Source organism: Neltuma alba, unplaced genomic scaffold (genome assembly GCF_004799145.2).
Source record: "Neltuma alba isolate B1F8T4 unplaced genomic scaffold, ASM479914v2 tig00011557_pilon, whole genome shotgun sequence".
NCBI classification, from domain to species: Eukaryota; Viridiplantae; Streptophyta; class Magnoliopsida; order Fabales; family Fabaceae; genus Neltuma; species Neltuma alba.
In genome coordinates, this window is record NW_021636216.1 from 375,424 (window position 1) to 382,240 (window position 6,817).

Sequence of the window (6,817 nt, forward strand, 5' to 3'; positions counted from 1 at the left end):
TCTATTAAAGGATTTTGTTTTTAATAGAACACAATGACATTATTTGATTTATCTAACACACCCCACCTAATAAGATTATACCTTGTTGTTTGTCAAGTTTGAGTTCTGACAATTCACCATGCACTTTTTTACAATATGTCAACTTGCAAGATCCAACCTAACACCCCTATTACACCTACAAAATCTGAAATACAACAACCATACTCAAAATGATTATATTGCTACTGCAAAATATTTTGTTATAAATTGTGGTATGTAGGTGTGTCAAATAAAGTCTCACGTTGCTTTGGTGAGAGCAGAAGCAACTGTTTATAAATAACATGTGATCATAGGAGAGTAAATGGGTCAAGAAGAAAGTGGGTTTCGTGCAAATAACAATGGGTCATTTGGAAGGAAACACAAATGAGAACTTTCCAAAAAGCTGTCTATTTTCTTAATAGCTTACTTATATTGCTTTTCTTACTATTACAAGTTTTGGTCAAAAGCAAAAACAAAAACTGTGCTCGATAGGAAAGTTTCTAATAGGTGCCAAACATGGGAAAAATATAAAGCACTCCTTTCTTATCTTAACCAAAATGTGAAAGAAAAAAGACTTTCACAAAACAAGTCTCTAGGAGGGAAACAAAGATGAAAATTTTCCAAAAAAATTGTATATTTTCTTAATAACTTATTCATATTGCTTTGCTTTTAAAGTGGTGATAGTGGCAATTAGATATCCCAATCAGAACTAGTGAAAGTTTGGGTTAAAAGGAAAAAGAAAACTGTGCTTGATATGAAATTTTCTAATAGGTGCCAAGCATGTGGAAAATAAAGTACTTCTTTCTTATCTTGAGCAAAATATGAAGAACAATATTTTGCTGTTAGAAGGAAGATTTTATTTGCAAGGTGTTGATATTTCTCAAGCAGGCATTTTGTCATCTTTGCTTCGTGATCTTTCCATTTCTTGAAAAAACAATTGAATATGGCAGTTGCAAGGAGGAATGTGTTTAATGAACATGAGCAGTGACGACGAAGTCTCTTCCCCATGTTATATGCTAATGCGACTACTGATATTTGGTTATATCCTTTTTGTTTCAGCTTCAAAGAAGCAAGCAGCTGGCTTTTTTATCAAGTTGCAAAGAGGATTTCATGATTACCAGTGCTACATTAATGAAAAAAAAAAGTCTGGATTAAACCTTGACGTTGGACATATTATCTCAAAATCCTCCGAAGAAGGAAATAGCCGGTGCCACCTTTTAGGCTAAGGTGCCGCCTCGCCAGGGTACGGATGTTCCCACCATCACATAGCTCATGGGTTGTGGCAAGCTAGCTCTTCTTTTATTATTAATAATTTTATTTTTATATGCAAATAAAATAATTCTTTTTATTTTTTATCTTGACATACTTTTTAAGAAACACAACCCCCAATATCTTTTTTTATTGTGGTTAACAACACTTGATACATTTAAAAGTAATATTAAAATATTTTACCCTTTTTTAATCCAATGACATGATTTGAAGAAAAATAATAATTTAGTTATTAGTTATTATTAATTATTTTTTTAAATGTCAAGTTCCTATGAGGCAGTACCAAAAAAAAGGCTTTTAATGGCGGTTATTAGTGGTTTTTCATGGCAGTTTTAGAGGCGAAGTTGATACAGTCGACGTTGAAAGGTTTACAAAACATAACAGTTTTCTAATTGATTTTCCATGGCAGTTACGTAAGAAACTGTTGTGGAAAGTTAACTTTCAATGGCAGTTTAATTTAAACCACTATTGAAAGTTCACTTTCCACGGCGGTTTCTTACATAACGGCCGTGGAAAATTGTTTTAACACGGTTATTTGAATAACCGCTGTTAAAATTTATTTATTTTTTTTTAAAAAAATTCTGCGTGATTTTCTTTTTTATCACCCTGCAGTTTACAATTCCAAATAAATGTAGATAGTGTAGAATACGCAAAATAAGACTATATGAACAAGTAATCAACTAGTTAGTTAATATATACAGCAAGCATTGAAATTTCTTTTACACAGCAAAAATAGAGAACCAAGAGAACTAAGGGGAACCTAAGACCAAAGAACCCGTATAGGAACTAAGAGAACCAACATCTTGAAAGAAAAGTAACTACTTCTGTCTGTACAATAGAAATAATGAATATGTATAGGAGGGAACCAAGAGAAAATATCTAACAATGAATTTTTTAGGGGATGACCTAACTATTTGAAAGTTTCAACATTTTGTAGCAATGTTGTTGACAAAGTGTCCCTCATCAAGTTGATGTCATCTATGGGATATAGTGCAACATTTTGAAATACCTGTTAATAAAAAATAACATAGTGAACTTAATCAAAAATATGAAATGAATTGAAGAATGTCATGCAATGTAACTTATCTTTTCCTCGTCTAATTTCTCAGTCACTCTTATCTCAATGATGTCATTCATGTAGCAGATGACATAATATCCACATTCAATATGTCCTTGTTGACAACGGTACTAACAAAATAAAATATAAAATTGAATATTAGACATTATTGATTATAAACATTAACTTTAATTCATCTAAAAAAGGTTTTAAAGTATATATTTAGTTCAAAACAACATACCTTTGGGAGAATCCATATTGGTGGTTATCTATTTCGTTTAATTGCCATAACATTGAAACCATGAAAAACCCTATCAACAATATAAAAGAAAATGATATTAGAGTATGTTTTTATAAACTTCATACGTAATAAATATATAAACATAAACTAATGTGTTGATGATATCTTTGGTTTCTTCAGATGGACTTCTACAGAGTGAATCAAACCAGTAGACTTTGTTATCAAAAAGGGCACAAACAATTAGAGTCCAATGATAACTGTAAAAAACAAATCATGTTAATTATAATCCTACACATACAACTTGTGTATCTCACATACAATAATACACTTACCCTTCCACGTAAGGTAAAAAATATATTGGCTTTCTGGTTTGAGTCATTGTGGTCATCATGTAGATTGACCTCGCTTCCATAGTATTAAGCTCTTTCTGCACCCTTGGAGGACACATAAAATCACATGTTCCTTCAAGTCCTCCGTTCTGACAGATTTGAGTGTAGTGCATGTTGTTTAAATAAGAAACATTAGGACATGCATAAAGTATAACATGAAATAAGAAAATGATATTGTAACTTACAAAATAGCGAGCTGCATGAAGACTATATCAAGCTCCTCAAAGTTGAGGAACTGAACGAGGTCCTTCTTGTCAATAGTGAAGTTGTATGTTATATCTGAATCCACAATCCCCAGCGGCATCTTGAAAGTAACAGGCTTATCCATGTTTGGCACTATGAAATAAAGAACCTCTAAACTGGAATACATAAGCACAACATCACCAGGAAGAGGCAAAGTACAGGATCTAATGATGCACTCTTTGTGGCCTTCTTCGTTGGTACCTTCTTCATCATTGGCTTTGCAATAAGTCTCTTTGGCCACAAAATGAAATATCATTTAGCTTGGGCCAAGAGTTGAACCTTATCAGTAGGATTGGGCACTAGTATACCGCCTTGACCACGAACAATCCTCTCCACTGTCACCCTTGCTTGATCACTCAGAATTTTGTTGCCGTGAATCGTTGTGCCCATGAATGCTCTACTACTAGCGACATGAACAGATGAATTTTAATAATCTACATAGAGAGTACGCGGAATTCCATTGTCTTTGATAGGGTTAGGGCTAGGGTCAAGGTCAGACACTGTCAGTTGCTATGTCTGATTATTACTACCCTTCCCGCTTTTTATCATAGATGAACCCTGAAACATAATGTCAAATTAGTTAAGGCACATTAAATAAGTTTAAATGAATCAAATGAATCTTTAGAAGATTTGAAAAGATGTGTGATTATTACCTGGGAAGGTTCAGATACTCAGAGCATCTAGAATCCGCTCGTGCCCATCATCATCAGAGCCTGTTGAAACTTGGCATCGAATTCGTCACATATCTTTTGCATCTCTACCATGTATTGTTGACTGAATTTAGCTTGAACTCTCTCTGTTTCTTCCTGTAATCATTGGTCGAGCTCCTGTTTAGATACCATATTAGCGGAGGATGATCCAGTGCTTCTTCGTGAAGCAGAGCCAAAAAATTCTTTAATACCAATCCCTTTAGGGGTTCCTTTAACTCTACCAGGATGGTCAACATTTCCAATGGCAGTGGCCAAGATATCCATCCATCCTTGAGGGATGAATGTACCTTGGGATAATTGCTCCTCAAGTGTATCCTATAACATTAAAGCAACAAATCCAATTTAAGATAATTGAAAAAAGCAATTAATGAAGCATAATTATTAAATATTACTTATAATTCTCTCAGCAACAACAACAAATTGTGGAGTAATGTATTGACCCTCTTTAATCCCTGTCGCCTTCTAATTTTCTTGGTGAGAAGGACGCTCAATGGGTAGAATGTAGCTAGTAGGATCTGAAGCAGTAGCCATCTGTGCATTCTTCATCTGCTCCTCCATCATACTTCTTTCCAACCCACTATACCGTGCACGAGACATGGTATGTGGGTATACATTCTGCTCAGATATGTGTTTGTTCTTCTGACTCAATGCTTATGACAATGAAACAAATTCAACAAAGTTAGTTTAGTTAAATAAAATATGACCTGATTAAAAACTAAGTTTGAAGAAACCAAACTTGAAATGCAGGGTCTTCACATTGCTTCACAAAACTCTCCCATACCTTGTCATTAATAAACGGGTATCGTTTCTTAGGATGCTCACCCTTTCTTTTTCCGCGAATATAATGTTTTGTAAGCATGGATTTAAAATCCCTCCACCGTTCATCAAGTTGCTTAAACAGACGGTCTTTTATTTGCTCAGTGACGGGAATATCAAATGTCAGCCACAATACAATAGCATAGAGTTATAAAGTAAATAAGCAATTATAATTGAAACAAGTAGAGAAAACAATTCATAATGTACCAAGATATCCTCCTAAATGTTTTGCTTCAAATCTTTGTCTACTTTCTTCCAGCTAGGAATGTCAATCTCAATCTTACTATGTGCGATATAACCCACATAACTAGTAACCTAAACCCCAGTCTTTCCTATAGGCTTTAAATCATCATCAAACTCCACTGGAATCCTCATAGGCTGTGTGGTCTCATCATGTAAAGCCAAATGCCTCATACAGGTTGGCCCTCTACCCTTTCTCTGGCTAGTAAAAGAGCTGTCATCGCCAAAACCCTGTTGACTGGATCCATCCATTTCCTGTTTAAAGAACAACAAATTAATAAATGTAAGAATAAGAAATATCAAATTAATATAAAACATTATTAAGTATATTTAACCAAAAAACATCAAGTAATTCATTTAAGCCTTACAACAATTATCCTCCCAAATTCCTTCACAATGATAATCTCTAACAGCATAGTCATCATCTACCAAATCTAATTCAAATATTTTAGATCAAGTAGCTGTGAAAGGCAGGGTTTCATCAAGATTAAACTCTAAGTCACCATCATCTCCACTAACTCCTTGCCTTTTACCTTAAAGCATGATAGACAATTTCTTTTTTGCTAATCAGGAATGAAAAACACTTGTTTTGCTTGACTTGCCAAAATAAATAGCTCATCTCCATATCCAAACCTCTCAAGATTGACCGAAATAAATCCAAATTCTTCATCCACTTACACAGCATTACTATTAACCCACTTTCATTTGAAGATGGGAACTTTAAACTTGGTATAACTAACCTCCCATATCTCTTCTATTATTCTATAATAGGACATTGCCGCCAATGTTGGGTTTCTATCTTTAGAACTAGGAAAATGTATAGCTTCCGCTACTACCATCACCCCACTATTCTGCATAGTCCTCTTATCGTCTTGGGTTTTTGTGTAAAATGAATAACTATTTATGTCATATCTGCCCTAATACAAAACCTTAAAAGAAGGCCCTGCAGCTAGCTTTTGTATTGTCTCAGAAGGATTGCCATCTTTTAACACTTCTTGCTTGAACCACTCTGCAAATGACTTATTATGTTCATTAGCTAGTTTCATATCGTTCTTTTTTGGATTTAAGTTCTTCAGCATATTCTTGTGAGCATTCAAGTAAGGCAAAAGTTCATCCGTGTTGTTTAAAATGTATAGATGTGCTTGCATTACAACTTCTCTTGACATAGACCTCACTATGACATCCCGTGTTCCCTTGCTTCTCCCCTGATCATGTCGAGATTGAGGAAGACCAATTGCCTTTACCCTATCAAGATATGTGTTACCAAACTCAACTGCCTCCTCAACTACATATCTCTCAACAATTGATGCCTCAGGCCGATAAGGATTCTTAGAGTACCCTTTTAGGATTTTCATGTATCTCTCAAAAGGATACATCCATCTTAAACACATAGGGTCACAATGTCTTATCTCTTGCACAAGATGAGCTATCAAGTGGACTATAATATCAAAAAATGATAGAGGAAAATGCATTTCCAATTGGGAGAGGATCAGATAACCTTTATTCTCTAATTCATCTAACTCAGCAGGATCAATGACTTTGCTGCAAATGGCACTAAAAAACATACAAAGTCTTGTAATAATATTTCTCACATTGGTTTTCATAATGCCTCAAATAGCAAGTAGAAATAATTATTGCATCAACACGTGACAATCATAAGACTTCATTCTTGTTATCTTCAAATCTTACATTGAAACAAGTTTGCTTAAATTAGAAGAATAACCTTGTGGCACCTTAATACTATTGACAAAACCACAGAAATTTCTTTTCTCTTCTTTTGATAATGTATGTGCAGCTGGATGTAAATAAGTCCTCTTACCATCTCTTTCTTGTG